The sequence below is a fragment of the Rhinatrema bivittatum genome, chromosome 19, assembly GCF_901001135.1.
Source record: "Rhinatrema bivittatum chromosome 19, aRhiBiv1.1, whole genome shotgun sequence".
NCBI lineage: Eukaryota > Metazoa > Chordata > Amphibia > Gymnophiona > Rhinatrematidae > Rhinatrema > Rhinatrema bivittatum.
This window is the reverse complement of record NC_042633.1, coordinates 8,934,181-8,950,919: the sequence shown is the minus strand read 5'-3', so window position 1 is coordinate 8,950,919 and position 16,739 is coordinate 8,934,181.

Below are 16,739 nucleotides of genomic sequence, written 5' to 3'. Positions count from 1 at the left end.
CGAGCACAACTGAACACAAATCCAACTTCTACCACATAAGTTGGGCAATTTGAAAAGGGACAAGATTTCCAAGGAAGCAATCCCTGTTATCACAAAAGCATATTATCTGCCACAGCAGGTTATTGGTATTCCTAAAGACCAAGAACAAGTTTCGTCTATGAATTTAATGGATTTTCTTGAGTCATCCCAAGATGCTCTTCTATCTAAAAGGGGAACTTTATTGGTTTGATTTGCCTTTTTGAATGATAGAAATACCATTCTCAGATGTTTCTTTCGTAACAGGTTATTGCCATTCTATGGTCAGAAGATTGCAGGAGGAAATTACTTTCCATCCTATTTGAGGTATTGTCTTTAGGTGCACAGTTTACATTGAAATAGCTTTGTAAATCTTATGTGAAATATCTTAACGTTAACTATTTATATTTTGAACCTTCTCAACTGACACCGTTCTGGGATTTGCATGCCCAGGAAGCTCCTTAATGTTATGCCCGTTGGGCGCAGACGGCTGTGACCCTGTGTACTTACTTCCTGCTCCACTCTCCTGCATGCCATAAGTCTGCTCGCGGCACGGTCCAGCCTACACCGCCACGTTCCCGGGACTCCTCAAGGCGGCTTGGATGCCACCACCGCCCACGACGACTTCGGGCCTTCCTAGGTGCGTGCGCGTCACTGGCTCCACCTTTGAAACCTCTTTGGCGAACACCTCGGGGGTGTCCCTGATTGATGATGTCATTGGACATGTGTATTTAAGCTCCACCTTTGCGCCCAGCTAGCCGACTTGGCAACAAGTTCCATATGTGTCTACAACTCCTGCCTTCATGTTTCTGAGTCAACACTGCCTACCTCTTGCTCGTGGAACCTGTATGGCACCTGCTCCTTGGGGGTCAGTGTGCGCTCCTACGGGGACTCGTTCTCCTGGCCTACCCTGCTCCTCACACTGGCTCTGTGCCTCCTGGGTTCTATCCTGCAAGACTTGTCGCTTCCCGGGACCTTTCCTGGAACACCGCGGCAACCTGTGAAGCCTACGACAGGGTTGTCCCACTCCTTGGGGGTCGTGCCTGCGCTCTACACAAGACTGCCTGCTTCTCCCCACTCTTCGGGGTCACGTCTAAGATTGGTTCAAGAGACTGTCTGAGCTCTCCCGCTCCTTGGGGTAGCTCTCTGTTAGGGTTCTGAGTTGTGGGCTCCTGAAAGAGGGGAGGAGTTAGCAATCTGTTATGGAACTGGTATCTGATGGGAGGATGAATCAGACAGGAGTGCTTGGAGAGGGCACTCAGCAGTAGAGGAATATAGATAGGTGAATCCTTGGGCCTATGGCAGATGACTGCGCCCCCAGGAGGATATCCTGAGAGGGACCACCAGCTAGGCTTGGGTATGGAGACAGACACAGATAGTAATTTTATTAGACAGGTTAGTAGAAACACGAGAGGTGTCAGTAGTGAGTTGATATGCCCGGCAGGGCTGAAGTCCCTCAGGTACTGGAACAGCGGTCCCAGGGTTGCTGAGCTGTAGAGAAACTATAGATAGTGAGTAGACAGAGTATGCTGTGTTCATAGCCAGAACTGGATGACAAAATTCACATAAGGTCTTAAGGAAGCTCAGTAGCTGGAAAAGGGTTAGGCCCTCGAGGAGCGAGTACCGGTTCCTATAAGAACATAAGAAAATGCCATACTGGGTCAGACCAAGGGTCCATCAAGCCCAGCATCTTGTTTCCAACAGTGGCCAATCCAGGCCATAAGAACCTGGCAAGTACCCAAAAACTAAGTCTATTCCATGTAACCATTGCTAATGGCAGTGGCTATTCTCTAAGTGAACTTAATAGCAGGTAATGGACTTCTCCTCCAAGAACTTATCCAATCCTTTTTTTAAACACAGCTATACTAACTGCACTAACCACATTCTCTGGCAACAAATTCCAGAGTTTAATTGTGCGTTGAGTAAAAAAGAACTTTCTCCGATTAGTTTTAAATGTGCCCCATGCTAACTTCATGGAGTGCCCCTTAGTCTTTCTACTATCCGAAAGAGTAAATAACCGATTCACATCTACCCGTTCTAGACCTCTCATGATTTTAAACACCTCTATCATATCCCCCCTCAGTCGTCTCTTCTCCAAGCTGAAAAGTCCTAACCTCTTTAGTCTTTCCTCATAGGGGAGTTGTTCCATTCCCCTTATGATTTTGGTAGCCCTTCTCTGTACCTTCTCCATCGCAATTATATCTTTTTTGAGATGCGGCGACCAGAATTGTACACAGTATTTAAGGTGTGGTCTCACCATGGAGCGATACAGAGGCATTATGACATTTTCCGTTTTATTCACCATTCCTTTTCTAATAATTCCCAACATTCTGTTTGCTTTTTTGACTGCCGCAGCACACTGTACCGACGATTTCAATGTGTTATCCACTATGACACCTAGATCTCTTTTTTGTGTTATGGCACCTAATATAGAACCCAACATTGTGTAATTATAGCATGGGTTATTTTTCCCTATATGCATCACCTTGCACTTATCCACATTAAATTTCATCTGCCATTTGGATGCCCAATTTTCCAGTCTCACAAGGTCTTCCTGCAATTTATCACAATCTGCTTGTGATTTTACTCTGAACAATTTTGTGTCATCTGCAAATTTGATTATCTCACTCGTCGTATTTCTTTCCAGATCATTTATAAATATAGGGGTAGATTTACAAACACGGAGCGTTCGTGTACTTTTGTTGGCGCTCCAGGCACCAACAAAAGTACGCGGGATTTTAGCAGATACACGCGTATCCGCTAAAATCCGGGATCGGCGCGCGCAAGGCTATCTATTCCGTATAGCCGGCGCGCGCCAAGCCGCGCAGTCTACCTCTGTTCCCTCCGAGGCCGCTCCGAAATCAGAGCGGCCTCGGAGGGAACTTTCTTTTTCCCTCCCCTCACCTTCCCCTCCCTTCCCCTACCTAACCCACCCGCCCGGCCCTGTCTAACCCCCCCCCTTACCTTTGTCGGGGGATTTACGCCTCCTGGAGGGAGACGTAAATCCCCGCGCGCCAGCGGGCCGCTAGTGCTCCGGGACGCGACCTGGGGGCGGGTCCGGATGGCGCAGCCTCGCCCCCGGGCCCGCCCCGAAACGCTCCCGACACACCCCGAAAACGCCGCGTGGATCGGGCACGCCCCGACACGCCCCCAACACGCCCCCCTCTGAAAACCCTGGGGCTTACGCGAGTCCCAGGGCTCTGCGCGCGCCGGTAGGCCTATGTAAAATAGGCGCACCGGCGCGCAGGGCCCTGCTCGCCTAAATCCGCCCGGATTTAGGCGAGCAGGGCTCTTAAAATCCGCCCCATATTGAACAGTAGGGGTCCCAATACAGATCCCTGAGGCACTCCACTGTCCACTCCCTTTCACTGAGAAAATTGCCCATTTAATCCTACTCTCTGTTTCCTGTCTTTTAGCCAGTTTGCAATCCACGAAAGGACATCGCCACCTATCCCATGACTTTTTACTTTTCCTAGAAGCCTCTCATGAGGAACTTTGTCAAACGCCTTCTGAAAATCCAAGTATACTACATCTACCGGTTCACCTTTATCCACATGTTTATTAACTCCTTCAAAAAAGTGAAGCAGATTTGTGAGGCAAGACTTGCCCTGGGTAAAGCCATGCTGACGTTAAACCATGTCTTTCTATAAGTTCTGTGATTTTGATGTTTAGAACACTTTCCACTATTTTTCCTGGAACTGAAGTCAGGCTAACCGGTCTGTAGTTTCCCGGATCGCCCCTGGAGCCCTTTTTAAATATTGGGGTTACATTTGCTATCCTCCAGTCTTCAGGTACAATGGATGATTTTAATGATAAATTACAAATTTTTACTAATAGGTCTGAAATTTCATTTTTTAGTTCCTTCAGAACTCTGGGGTGTATACCATCCGGTCCAGGTGATTTACTACTCTTCAGTTTGTCAATCAGGCCTACCACATCTTCTAGCTTCACCGTGATTTGATTCAGTCCATCTGAATCATTACCCATTAAAAACCTTCTCCATTACGGGTAACTCCCCAACATCCTCTTCAGTAAACACTGAAGCAAAGAAATCATTTAATCTTTCCGCGATGGCCTTATCTTCTCTAAGTGCCCCTTTAACCCCTCGATCATCTAACGGTCCAACTGACTCCCTCACAGGCTTTCTGCTTCGGATATATTTTAAAAAGTTTTTACTGTGAGTTTTTGCCTATCTGCAATCTGAAATAAAGAAAAGAGAGCGAGGCCTCCGAGGAACAGGTACCCCTGGTAAGTCCAAGGAGGCAGAATAGCATAGAGAGAAGTGAGTCCAAATGAATCCCCGCTCTGAATCCTTGCTAACTCGATTCTTTGGCAAATTATGAGACCTTTTATATTGGAAGCGGATGACGTCAACTCAGGGGGACGCCCCCGAGGTTTGCACCCTTGCTAGTACATCAATTGGAGTGCACGCGCATGCCCTACGCCATCAGACAACATGGCAGATCCACAGCGTCAAGCTGGTCCGGGGACGCTGGAGGGGAGACGGCAAGAAGACACCGTGGCAGCTAACCGTCCATCAGACCCGGAGGGAGTCGCAACAGAGGTAAACAGGGTGGAGTGAGGGCGTCGAGCAGCGATGGACGCAACAGTACCCCCTTCAAAGGGCGATCTCCTGTTTGGGTACCAGGCTTAGGTTTCAAAGGATGTGCGATGTGAAACCTATGAAGCATCTCTTTATCTAAGATATTGGTCTGAGGCTCCCAAGTGATGAAATCGGGGCCGAAGCCTTCCTAAATCAGAAGGTATTCAAAAGTCTTGCCTCTGTTGCGAACATCCAGAATCTCTTTGATCTTGATTTCTAATTCGTCTTCTGCAGTGGTGACAGATGGATCTTGAGATTTGGAAGAATCTTTAAGAGTGTTATAGCTGATATCAGCAGCAATGAGTAGAGATGCGGTGGACGTCACTGAGGAATTTAGTGGAAGTGGTGATGTTGAAGAATGTCCAAAATCCACTTCTAAAGATGACTCTCCAGTAAATGATGCTGGATGAGAGATGGTAGCATCACCAGCGGAAACGGACTGGCTAGTTGCTAAGGATATTTTCTTCAGATCTATTATGTGCTGAGATTCATCAGGCACATCTTCTGAATGAAATGAGTGTGACAGCACATCTGCTCTGGTGTTTCGATCTCCCGTTCGGTACTTAAGCACAAAATCAAAACAGTTGAAGAATAAAGACTACCTGGCCTGTCTGTAATTCAAACGTTGTGCATGGCGGAGATACTCAAGGTTTTTATAGAAACATATAGAAATGACGGCAGAAGAAGACCAAACGGCCCATCCAGTCTGCCCAGCAAGCTTCACACATTTTTTTTCTCATACGTATCTGTTTCTCTTAGCTGTTTGGTTCTATTTCCCTTCCACCCCCACCATTAATGTAGAGAGCAGTGATGGAGCTGCATCCAAGTGAAATATCAAGCTTCATTAGTTAGGGGTAGTAACCGCCGCAATAAGCAAGCTACACCCATGCTTATTTGTTTTACTCAGACTATGTTTTTTCAGCCCTTATTGGTTGTTTTTCTTCTCCCCTGCCATTGAAGCAGAGAGCTATGCTGGATATGCGTGAAGTATCAGTTTTTCTTCTCCCCTGCTGTTGAAGCAGAGAGCTATGCTGGATATGCGTGAAGTATCAATTTTTCTTCTCCCCTGCCGTTGAAGCAGAGAGCTATGCTGGATATGCGTGAAGTATTAGTTTTTCTTCTCCCCTGCCGTTGAAGCAGAGAGCTATGCTGGATATGCATTGAAAGTGAAGTATCAGGCTTATTTGGTTTGGGGTAGTAACCACCATAACAAGCCAGCTACTCCCCGCTTTTTGAGTGCAAATCCCTTTTTCCACATTTCCTCTTGCTGTTGAAGCTTAGAGCGATGTTGGAGTCACAGTAACCATGTGTATGTTTATTGAATAAGGGTATTATCTCCAGGCAGTAGCCGTCAATCTGGCGAGCCACCCACTCTTCATTGATGGCCTCTTGACTTTATGGATCCACAGTGTTTATCCCACGCCCCTTTGAAGTCCTTCACAGTTCTGGTCTTCACCACTTCCTCCGGAAGGGCATTCCAGGATTCTACCACCCTCTCCATGAAGAAATACTTCCTGACATTAGTTTTGAATCTTCCCCCCTGGAGCTTCAAATCGTGACCCCTGTTTCTGCTGATTTTTTTTTCCTACGGAAAAGGTTTGTCATTGTCTTTGGATCATTAACACCTTTCAAGTATCTGAAAGTCTGTATCATATCACCTCTGCTCCTCCTTTCCTCCAGGATGTACATATTTAGATTCTTCAATCTCTCCTCATAACTCATTTGATGAAGACCTTCCACCTTTTTGGTCGCCCTTCTCTGGACCGCCTCCATCTTGTCTCTGTCTCTTTGGAGATACGGTCTCCAGAACTGAACACAATACTCCAGGTGAAGTCTCACCAAGGACCTGTACAAGGGGATAATCACTTCCCTTTTCTTCCTCGATATTCCTCTCTCTATGCAGCCCAGCAGTCTTCTGGCTTTAGCTATCGCCTTGTCACATTGTTTCGCCAACTTCAGATCATTAGACACCATCACCCCAAGGTCTCTCTCCTGCTCCGTGCATATCAGCCTTTCTTCCCCCATCGAATACAGTTCATTCGGATTTCCACTCCCCATATGCATAACTCTGCACTTCTTGGCATTGAATCTCAGCTGCCATATCTTCGACCACTCTTCCAGCTTCCTTAAATCCCGTCTCATTCTCTCCACTTCTTCCGGCGTGTCCACTCTGTTGCAGATCTTAGTGTCATCCGCAAAAAGACATACCTTACCTTCTACCCTTCCGCAATGTCACTCACAAAGATATTGAAAAGGACCAGTCCCAACACCGATCCCTGCGGTACACCGCTTAAAACCACTCTCTCTTCAGAGAGATTTCCATTTACCATCACACATTGTCTTCTGTCCGTCAACCAGTTTGCAATCCAGGCCACCACCTCGGCACTCACTCCTAAGCTCATTTTATTCACCAGTCTCCTGTGCGGGACAGTGTCAAAAGCTTTGCTGAAATCCGTGGAGACAGTTATTTGAGGTTGAGCGCCTTCGAGCCATGGCTGCCACTCCTCAAATGCAAGCTTTATAGCTAGGAGCTCCTTGTCACCGATTCCGTAGTTCTTCTCGGCTGGAGAGAATCTTCATGAGAAGAATGAACAGGGTCGTAAGGTCTTTGAATCTCCCGCTTGGCTCAACACAGCCCCTACCCCCACATCTGAAGCATCGACTTCAACAATAAAGGGTCTGTTGGGGTCTGGATGCCGCAAGCATGGTTCTGAAGAGATGGCAGTCTTCAATTTCTCGAACGTGGAAATGGCCTCCATAGACCATTTTGAAGCATTGGCACCCTTACAGGTCATCGCAGTCAAGGGTTAAGTCAAAGAAAAATAGTTCTTAATAAAGCTGCGATAATTGGTGAACCCAAGGAATCTCCTCAAGGCCTTCAGGCTGGTGGGTTGAGACCAATTCTGGATACTTTCAAGCTTGTGAGGGTCCATTTGAAAACCCTCCTTAGACACGATGTAGCCCAGAAAAGGCATTGAGTCTTTGTGAAATTCACACTTTGAGAGTTTGGCGTACAGCCGATGTTCACGGAGACGGTGGAGTACTTGTTTGACATCTGCAATGTGGGTCTCCACATCCTGGGAGAAGATTACTATGTCATCAAGGTAGACCACCACGTTCTTGTATAGCAGATCCCGCAAGATGTCATTCATCATATTTTGGAATGTAGCAGGTGCATTGCACAACCCGAACGGCATTACAAGATTCTCGAAATGGCCGTCTCGCGTATTGAAGGCCGTTTTCCATTCATCGCCACTTCGAATGCGGATGAGGTTGTAGGCCCCCTTCAGGTCAAGTTGTGAAAATATCTTGGCCCCTTGCAGCCTATCAAACAGCTCCGAGATTAACGGCAAGGGGTAACGGTCTTTGATCGTGATTTCGTTTAGACCTCGATAGTCGATACATGGACGTAGGGTATTGTCCTTCTTCCCCACAAAGAAAAAGCCTGTGCCGGCTGGCGACTTTGATGGTCGAATAAACCCTTTCTGGAGATTTTCTTTGATGTATTCAGACATTGCTTTATTCTCCAGAGCTGAGATATGGTACACCCTTCCTTTCGGTGGCTCCGAATTGGGCTTCAGTCTTATGGCACAGTCATTGGACCTATGTGGAGGAAGAATATCAGCCGCTTCTTTGGAGAATACCTCCCCGAAGGATGCGTATTCAGGCAGCAGTCCTGGCATTGCTGGAGTTGTAGGCATGCAAATGATAGATGAGACCTCCTTGAGGCATTTCCCATGACATTCTGGGCCCCATCGTGAGAGATCCAGAGATGCCCAGTCAAATTGGAGTTGGTGTACTTGCAGCCAGGGTAACCCCAGGACGATAGAGTACATGGCCTTTTCTGGTACAAAGAAGGAGATTATTTCCGTATGGAGTGCTCAGGTGCGAAGCGTAACTGATATGGTCTCGCAAGTCACGTCGCCTGGCAAGGGTTCCCCGTGAATGGAAGACAACAGTAGTGGATCTTTTAATTTGATGAGAGGGATAATAAAGTATTCCACTAAACATCTAGTAATAAAGTTGTCTCCTGCCCCTGAGTCCATCAGGGCAGGAGTCTGAACCGTGACTGGTTCATAGGTCAAGGTGACTGGGAGAGAGAGCGGAGGAGAGGATGCGGTAAGGCCCAAAAACAGTCTTCCCTCCGGACTTGAATCCATCCGTTTCCCGGACAAAATGGGGCATGCAGGGACCTCATGTTGGGCTGACCACAGTATATGCACAGGCTGTGTTTCTTCTGAAATCGTCTCTCCTTTGAGGTCAGTGACCATGGCCAAGTTGCATCGGTTCATCTTTATCAACAGTAGGAATTTCTGGCTCATCCGAGGTTTCAACTTAGTTAACACCTTAGGCCGGAGTTCCTTCACCTTGTCTCGGAGCCGAAAATCAATCCGAGTAGCTAAGGCTATCAATTCTTCCAGTGAGTCAGGTGTCTGGTGAGTGACCAGCTCATCTTTCAAGCGGGTATCCAGACCTCTGCAGAAGAGAGTCTTGAGACATCTGGGGTCCCAGCGATTTCCGCTGCAAGAGTCTTGAATTCTATGGTGAATTCAGCCAATGATCTGTTGCCTTGCTTCAAGTCCACTAAAACTAACCCGGCAACAGACATACGAGCAGGGTCGTCAAAAATGGATTTAAACAAGTCCCTAAATCCTTCTATGTCCTGCAAGAAAGGGTCCTTGCAATCCCACAAGGTAGATGCCCACAACAAGGCTCTCCCAACAAAATATGACAGGATTTAGGTGGTCTTAGAGAGGCCCGTGGGAAACAATGAAGGCTGTAAGGTGAAACGCATGCTGCACTGATTCAAAAAGCCCCGAGTCTTCTGGAGTTCTCCGGAGAAGCGAATAGGAGTCACCAGTGGAACAGCAGTCTTTAAAGTCACCTCCTGTAACTGACCTTCTTGGGTAGAAGCTGTGCCTTGTATCTTCTGTGTGTGAAGCTGATGGAATGCTGCAGTAAGTTTCTCTAAGGTTTCTTGCTGTTCTGAGATGCGTTGAGCCAGGCCTGGTATAGCCTGCAAAGCGGAGAGGTGTGCCGGGTCCATGGGTTACTGACATCCCATACCTGAAGCTGGATTCCCTGGAGTACTGCTTCTCCAATTTAAAGCCGGATCCACTGGAGTTATCAATCTGTTAAGGTTCTGAGTTGCAGGCTCCTGAAAGAGGGAGGAATTAGCAATCTGTCATGGTTCTGACTGCTGGAGTCAGCAGTCTGTAATGATCTACACCTCAAGAGGGGAGGAGTTAGCAATCTGTAATGAATCTGTTGCTGGATACTCCTGTTGGGAGAGGCATTAGCAATCTGTTATGGAACTGGTATCTGATGGGAGGAGCAATCAGATAGGAATAGCAATCTTATACCTGTCCTGGAGGGCCACCAGCCAGTTGGGTTTTTGGGATATCCTCAATGAATATGCATGAGAGAAAATGTACATGTTATGGAGGCAGTGCATGCAATTTTTCTCTCATGCATATTCATTGAGGATATCCCAAAAACCCGACTGGCTGGTGGCCCTCCAGGACAGGTTTGGGGACCACTGGTCTTAAGGAAGCTCAGTAACTGGAAAGGGTTAGGCCCTCAAGGAGTGAGTACCTGGTTCCAGGGAAAGCTCTGAGAGAGCGATGGTAACTCACAAATGTCTGTATTTGCGATAGCTTCCAGGCAGTAGAGAATCTTCAGAGTGTCCAGGAACATGGGCCCTCGAGGAGCGAGTACCAGTTCCTATCTGCAATCTGAAATAAAGAAAAGAGAGGGAGGCCTCCGAGGAGCAGGTACCCCTGGTAAGTCCAAGGAGGCAGAGTAGCATAGAGAGAAGCGAGTCCAAATGAATCCCCGCTATCAATCCTTGCTAACTCGATTCGTTGGCAAATACTAAGACCTTTTATATTGGAAGCGGATGACGTCAACTCAGGGGGACGCCCCCGAGGTTTGCGCCCTTGCTGGTACATCAATCGGAGTGCACGCGCACGCCCTACGCCATCAGACAACATGGCAGATCCGCAACGTCAAGCCGGTCCGGGGACGCCGGAGGGGAGACAGCAAGAAGACACCGTGGCAGCTAACCGTCCATCAGACCCGGAGGGAGTCTCAACAGAGGTAAAGAGGGTGGAGTGAGGGCGTCGAGCAGCGACGGACGCAACACTCTCTTATACTTCACTGTGACTGTTAGTGTTCCCCGCTCCTTGGGGTCATGCCTACACTACTGCCGGTATTCCGCTGTTCTCCAGGATACCGCTTACGTCACCAGCAGATCCCTGGCTTGGGCTTCCTCACTTTGCGGGTTAGCCTACATCCCTACATCTACACTCTCTACACTGCATAGCTCCGCCCCATGGGGATTTCCTCCGGAAAATCTCCTGGCTCTTGGGAACCTTCCATCATTGTGCCCAGAGCTCCCCGCTGTACTAGTACCTCGCCTCCCAATGGTGCAGATCTGTGGGGCTCCTCCCCTCAGGTGGCAACAAATCGTATTTCGGGCCAAGGGTCCACACACCCACAATTCATTACAGTTAAGATGGTATGGTAATATGGAAATGATCATTTATTTAGTTATTTAACTCTTTTCTATACCGACATTCATGATACATATCATATCATATCGGTTTACAAGGAACCAAGGGGTTATAACATTAACTTTTTACCATTGAACAGGAAGCAAAGTTACAATAAAACAAGGTAGAGTGAACTTGGGAGCTGAAGTAGCAAGAGGTTAAGGTTAGGCGAGGTAAACTTAACAAACGGTAAATAGGAGATGCCTAGATATATATAGAGAGAAGTCAGTCTAAGTGGCATTTATACATGGTTTGGATCAGTTAAGGGAAGGCTTGTAGGAACAGCCAGGTCTTGAGTTTTTTTCCCGAAATGTTAATAGGCAAAGTTCCAGTCTGAGATCTGGAGGCATGGTATTCCAGATGGCAGGACCCGCTGTCGAGAATGCCCATTCTCTAGTGGCTGTACGAAGGGTGGCTTTAGTTGTGGGGATGTGCAGGGTTCCTTTGTACGCTTCTCTGATGGGTCTTGTAGAGGTGTGGAGTCTGAATGGGATCTGAAGGTCGAGCTGGATCTGTTTGTGTATGGTTTTGTGGATGATGGTGAGGGACTTCTGTACGATTTTGTAACTTATTGGGAGCCAATGTAGGTTCCTGAGGATGGGTGTAATGTGATCTCCACGGTTGGTGTTTGTTAAGATTCTAGCAGCCGCGTTCTGGAGCATCTGAAGAGGTTTGGTGGTGGAGGTGGGGAGACCCAGGAGGAAGACATTACAGTAGTCTATCTTGGCAAAAAGCATGGTTTGGAGGACTTTCCTGAAATCATGGAAATGTAGGAGTGGTTTGAGTCTTTTTAGAACTTGTAGTTTGTAGAAGCAATTCTTGGTTGTGTTGTTGATGGATTTCTTTAGGTTCAGACTGTTGTCGAGGATTACTCCGAGGTCTCTTACTTGCGTGCTCATGGTATTGGGAAAGGTCTGTGGAGGCGGGTCGGTGTGATCGGAGGAGATGAGGAGGAGTTCGGTCTTGGCTGCGTTAAGGACCAGGTTTAGACTGGTGAGGAGGAGGTTGATGGATTGGAGGCAGTTTTCCCAGAATATAAGTGTTCTCATAAGAGATTCTGTTATGGGGATCAGAATCTGTACGTCGTCAGCGTAGAGATAATGTTTTAATTTTAGGTTTGTTAGCAATTGGCAAAGGGGAAGGAGGTAAATATTGAAGAGGGTGGGAGACAGTGAGAGCCTTCGGGTACACCTAATGATGATTTGATGCTGGGGGATTCTTTGTTGTTGATTTTAACTTTGTAGCCTCTATTAGAGAGGAAGGAATCGAACCATCTGAGGACCGTTCCTGATAAACCTATGTCTGAAAGGCGGTTTAGAAGGATAGAGTGGTTCACTGTATCGAACGCGGCTGAGATGTCTAGGAGTACTAGCAGGAATGAGTGCCCTTTGTCTAGGCCCATAATGATGTGGTCTGTGAAGGAGATAAGGAGGGTTTCCGTGCTAAGCGACTTATGGAAGCCGTATTGAGATGGGTAGAGAATTTTGTCATCTTCTAGGTAATCTAAAAGTTGAGTATTGACTAGGGATGTGAATCATTTTTTGACAATTTTAAAAAATCGTCTGATATTTTTTAAATCGTCAAAAATCATTAGAGTGCACGATACAATAGAAATTCCCCCTATTTATCGTGAAAAATCGTTAAAGGGTTAGTGTCCACTAACGGGAGTTATTTGGGGGGAGGGCGGGAAAACCGGCACACCAAAACAACCCCTAAACCCTCCCTGACCCTTTAAAACTAAACCCTTACCTTCCCCCACCTTCCCGAACCCCCCCAAAACCGTTTTAAAATTACCTGGTGGTGGTCCAGTGGGGGAGCGGGGAGTGATCTCCCGCTCTCGGGCCGTTGGCTGCCACTAATAAAAATGGCGCTGATGGCCCTTTGCCCTTACCATGTGACAGGGTATCCATGCCATTGGCCGGCCCCTGTCACATGGTAGGAGCACTGGATGGCCGGCGCCATCTTTCAAGATGGCGCTGACCATCTTTAAAATGGCCGGCGCCATTTAAAGACACAAGAAATGCAAATGGCGCACGTTTCAGGGCTGGGTTGATTATTTTGACTGCTGGAGGGCATAGTTTATTGGCTATTGATTCTGTGATATTGTGCCAGGTGAGTAGGGTTGAGTTAGGGTTAGAAACATCCAAATTAGGGAGTTCTTTGGATAGGTGTTCGCTGAGCACGTCTGACGTGCAAGTTTTCCTGAAGTGGATGGTAGAATGGGGGTGGGGAGAGGTCGGGCATTCTTTAATCGTGAGGGTGGTGGATATCAGTGAGTGGTCCGACCAAGGGTCTGGGATGCAGTCTGGAGCGATAGGATGCGATAGGCTGTAGTTTAGGAAGATGAGGTATAGGGTATGTCACGCTTTGTGGCTGGGTTTGTTGATGATTTGTTTAAAGCCCATGGTCCTGTGAGGAAGGCCTCACAATTGGAGGAGGTTGGCATAGAGTCGACATGGAGGTTGAAATCCCCCAGGATCATAGCTGGGGAGTCCGTGTTTATGTATTTTACTATGGATTCAATGAGAGGGGAGGCATCTGTGTCTAATAGCCCTGGGGGGCATATACTAGTAGAATTTGAAGCTGATTGGATTTGAAGAGACCTAATTCAAGTTTAGCGGAAGTCTTGACAGGTTGTATGGTGAGCCTGAGCTCTTTTTTGGCTGCAAGAAGAAGGCCGCCTCCTCGGTTTTTTTGTCTGGGAAGTGAGAAGATGTGTAGGTAGTTGATTTATCAGGGCTATATCTGAGTTTTTGAGCCAGGTTTCCGTGATGGCACAGATGTCTGGCATTGAGTCCAGGATGTAGTCATTGAGGATGTGAGTTTTCTTTGTGAGTGACTGTGCATTGAAGAGGGTTAGAGAGCATAGCATGAGCCCCAGTAGCTGAGTAAGGGGGGAGGTCATGATTGGAATGAGGGTTCTGGAAGAATGGCTCGGGGGATGTAGTGGTGATTTTATGCGAATAAGGTGATGGGGATAGGGTAGGCTTGCATCATGTTTTGGTCTGCTTCTCTTTTTCCTTTTTCTAATTTCAGTGTGAAATCGCTCTTTTTCTTTTCTTGGTTTCCCCCTTTTCCTATAATTTTTTTGCGAAATGTGTGGAAATTATTACTTTCATTTTTATTATGTTAATATGATACTAATTAACGTATATTATGTGGAACATTTCTTTTTTTTTCTGGCACAACAATTCTTGTGTTTGATTTGTAAAATGCAAAAATATTTTTTTTTTTAAAAGGGGACATGACCGGACACCATTGCCAGTTTTTCCATTTCCTGTCTAGTTTACGCAGTCCAGTAATAGCTCTTCCAAACCCCTTGGTTAAAGAGCTTTCCTTCCCACCTGTTTGCACCAACCCTTAAAACCCCACGGATCTGCCTAGGTTTTTTTGTTTTATCACTTACACATCATCCATAGCAACAGTAAAGGGGCACACCAGGACGCTTAAGTATCTAAACTCAAATTTCAGATTAAAAACACTGAACGCCAAAGTCCTGCCCCACCCAAACCCCACCACACCCCACCTCTTTTTCAGAAGTTCTGAGATGTGCATGCAGCGGTGTTTATGTGCGTATCCTGGCAGCTTTTAAAATCCTGTAGGTGCACTCCAGAAACATCGGGCTTTTAAAATTCATCTTTTAGTTTTTCTTCTTGGAAACATTAGAAATCTCATTGTACAACATAATTACCACCTTAACTGCCATAAAAAGGAGAGCCACTATTTTCCAGAGGGTGGGATTTAGACCTGCCTAATTCAATATATAAAACCGAGGTAGCTAGCCATTTCTTTGGAGTGGAACTCGCCACCTCGTAGTGACACCTATTAAGTCATGCTTACCAGTGGGAACAGAGAGGAGAGGATCACCTTGCTGGTGGCTGAAAGGAATCAGTACGTTTTTGCTTGGGACATTGACTTTTTTTAAAAGTATTGGGGCAAAGTTAACTATTTGGGAATATTATTTAGTGTGTTTGTGTGTTTGTGCTTTTAATAGTCAAAAAGGCAGTGAATAAACAAGTTAGACTGTTTGTTTGTATTTTTAAATAGTCAATAAGGTAGCTAGTAAGCAGTAGATAGTGTGTTTATTTTTAAAAGTCTGCAGAACTGAGTGTTCTGCAGACTTTTAAAGAACTGAGTGTATTAAAAACAACCCCCCCCCCAAAAAAAAAAACCCAAAAAGTAGCCAGAATTTGGAAATAAGCTAGGAGTAGTGCATACCTAAGTAAAAAGATTGAAAAGTTCAGCTCAGTTACTCACCTTGGAAAGGTGTTGAGGTAGTGTGATTGGGTTTGAATAGGTACCAACATTTGTTAGTAGTATAATGGGTACACGATCAATCAAACTGATTGACAGGTGAGATAAGGATGACAGCAGCCAATCAGTGCTCACTTCCTGTCTAAGCCCCGCCCATGCACCTCCCACTCCCCATAGAAGTGAATGGGGGCGTAGCCACGCCCCCTCCCACCCCTCCCGCCCTCAACCACACCCCCAGGCCCCACCCCTTCTGCCACAGGCCACACCCCTTCCGCCCCTGGCCCCGCCCCAGACCCCGCCCAGACCCCATCGATGCTCCTCCCCTCCCAATAGAAGTGAATGGGGAGCCCCGCCCACACCCCAACCCCAAGCCACACCCCCTGTGACGTAGCGGGTATGACATCACCGGAAGTCCACCCCACACCGCCCCCCAAAAACACACCCCCTAAAACGTCATCAGAAAGGGTCCTGTCGCTTTTTTAATGATGTCAGAATTAATGGACTCTGGCTGTTTTTGATGATTTCACCGGAAGTACAATACAAAAGTCCCGAAATATGCGCTCCTAGAACCTCCTGATGCCTTTTAATGGTGTCGGAGCCGGAAGTATGCTTTTAGGAGGCAGGAAAACTGCAGGAAATATGCTTTTTTTCTAGCCACTCTGTTTTTAAAAAAACAAACAAAATACAAGCTGTTAGGAGGCAGAAAAACTGTAGCTCATTCTGTTGACAAGGATTTGGTTTTTTTAAAACAAGTGATTGAAGCTACCGGTGGTGAATTGCATGAACTGCAGGATCAAACTTTGCAAAAGACAGGTTTTTTTTTTTTTCCAAAAGACTAGGGACCCGGAGTAGTTTATGGGTACGCTGTCACTCAAACCCCCAAGCTAAACCCCCCCAGTGATGTCACCAGAAGCCCAAGCACACCCCTCCAAGCCCTTGTTGTAGATAGGCATGCCCCAATAAAAAAAGTTACCAGAGAGCAGGCAGGAAGCTGTGACTCATTCTGTACACAGAGACAGGGAGAATCTCTCCCCCCACACACCCCCCTTCCCTCCGCCCCTCTCTGCCTCAATCCTCCTCCCCTGCCAGCCTAAAATCTGTGCAGAGGATAATTGAAAGCAGTGGTGGGGTATAGGTTTGCAAATGGTAAACCACAAGGCTTTAGTTTTGTTTTAAAAAAAACAGACTTCTGTATTTTACAGCCATATAAAAAAACAAGAATGCACCAGCGGATCTTAAAGAAAATTTATAATGATCCAAGTGCTGTAGGTAGCTTTGGCAGTATAACACCTCTTTTGCAGGCAGCTAAAGCA